Source organism: Ursus americanus, chromosome 6, assembly GCF_024610735.1.
Source record: "Ursus americanus isolate L20-20 chromosome 6, mUrsAme1.1.p, whole genome shotgun sequence".
NCBI lineage: Eukaryota > Metazoa > Chordata > Mammalia > Carnivora > Ursidae > Ursus > Ursus americanus.
In genome coordinates this window covers 11,231,153-11,233,460 of record NC_142132.1, presented here as the reverse complement: position 1 = coordinate 11,233,460, position 2,308 = coordinate 11,231,153, and the positions used below count along the sequence as shown (strand labels likewise).

General features: G+C 39.3%; 1 pseudogene; it reads right to left on the bottom strand.

Moving 5' to 3' along the window:
- Nucleotides 1-995: 995 nt before the first annotated feature.
- On the bottom strand, nt 996-1,142 carry LOC123796063 (U2 spliceosomal RNA; annotated as a pseudogene).
- Between the last annotated feature and the right edge of the window lie 1,166 nt (nt 1,143-2,308).

Below are 2,308 nucleotides of genomic sequence, written 5' to 3'. Positions count from 1 at the left end.
AACAAAAGCGCAAACATGGTACCGCCCGAGGAAAACATTAGCACCCACATTTCTTCTCCTTCCTCTAAACCTCCCCGGGGAATTATCTAAAGATTTCAAGATCAAAATCAGCTTTCCTGTTACTACAGTTACCACTAACTATATGGTTATATCTACCATTGATTCCGCTGGCTTAGAACATCCAGCGCCCAGTGTGAAATGTTAAAGTTGTCTGAAAAGTACTCTTGGTGTAGAGGAGATGGTGCGTAACACGCTGGGGCCTTAGCTAGAGCCATGAGAGTGGCACCAAACTGTCGTAACAGCCATATTCTTCACTGTCATGCATGCAGCTAGAAAAACAGTCATTTTCCCTTGAGGAATAGACTTCAGTGGAAGTAAAAATGATAAATCTTACCCGATCCCAGCCCTGACAACACATCTTTTTAATATTCAGTGTGAGAAAAAGGAGAAGAGCACACTTCTGCTGTTATACTGAAGTGGAATGGTTGGTATGGGAAAGGCCCGTTCAGGACTGTCTGAGTGGTGAGCTAACCTCGCTGCTGCTTCTCAGGGAACACCATTTGCAATTAGAAGAAATAACTGAGAGAGCAGCTGTACTATTTAGACTTGGGCATTTGGTATATATTTGCTTGAAAACAAAATTTTTTTTAAGACTTATTTATTTATTTTAGAAATGAGAGGGGGAGAGAGAGAGAGAGAGAGAGGGAAGAGCACAAGCGAGTATGAGTGGGGGGGAGAGGCAGAGGGAGAGGATCTTCCAGTAGACCCCCACCAAGCAGGAGTCCCATGCGGGACTTGATCCCAAGAGCCATGAGATCATGACCAGAGTGAAAATCAGGAGTCAGACACTCACTGACGGAGGCCACCCAGGTGCCCTTGTCTACTGTTTGTCTCTTATAGAATGTCATGTGATTGGAATCTATCACATGTAGCTTCTTCAGGCTGGCTTCTTTTGCTGAGTAGTATCGAAAACAAAATTTCTTAAAGGAAAATGGAGAGAATTTTCTATTCATGATAAAATTTCAGTTTTCAAGCAAAAATTAGAATTTGGGAAAACATACACCTATCATCATGAGCTTGCCAGATTCCCAAAACTTAAAGACTTTCTACACTTGATCTTAGCCAAAAGGCCGAGAAGTGATAACTTAAAGACTTTTCTAATGGGATGGGTAGAGATATTTATGGCTGTGATTTTTTTTTTGTATTGTATGATTAAAGGTGCTAGCGTTTGTATTACCTATATTACTCAGTGAACTAATATTTTCCAAATTACCAATACGTGAAATGATCAGATCATGCATAAGTAAAATATTCATTCAACATTTGAATAGATCAATGAATTTTAATGTAACAGAGTATGAAAAGTTTATTGATATGGTGTCAGATTCCACTTTGCAATTAACTTTTAAGAAACTACCACTTGTTAAGTTCGTTGTATCAAAAAAGAAAGCCCACAATGACATGAAAGGGTATTACAATACTTACTCTCTTTCTAATGATTTGCATGAGACAGGATTTTCTTCATGTACTGTAACTAAAACAACCTATTGCAACAAATTGAATGAAGATGCAGATGTGAGAACACAGATGTCTCCTATCAAGTCAGTCTTTAAGGGGCTTGAAAAGTGATAGCTAATGCCATTCTTCTTTTTTTTTAAAATAAAGACTTTAGGGTCGCCTGGGTGCTCAGTCAGTTAGGCATCTGCCTTCAGCTTAGGTCGTGGTCCCAGGGTCCAGGATGGAATCCTGCTCTGGGCTCCTTGCTTGGTGGGGAGCCTGCTTCTCCCTCTCCCGCTCCCTCTGCTTGTGCTCTCTCTCTCTCTGTCAAGTAAATAAATAAAATCCTAAAATAAAATAAAATAAAATAAAATAAAGACTTTGTTTATTTATTTGTTTATTTAGAGAGCACAGGGAGGGGCAGAGGGAGACAGAGAGTCCCAAGCAGACTCCATGCCCAGCCCAGGTCCACGTTGGAGCCTGACGTGGGGCTCAGTCTCATGACCCTGAGATCATGACCTGAGTCAAAATCAAGAGTCGGATGCTTAACCAACTGAGCCACCCACGTGCCCCCTAATGCCACTCTTCTTAAACTTTTTTGTCTTGTAAAATGTAATTATTTTCTTGAAAGTTAATTATTTCTATAATATGTAATGACTTTATTACTGCTATTTTAAATCAAGTCAATATTTATAAAATTGCTCAGCTTTAATTTGTAATACAATACATATCAATGGATATAATTCACATAAGCAAGAGGTCTTTGGGATCCTTAACATTTTTTAAGAATTTTAAAGTTTTGAGAACCAGG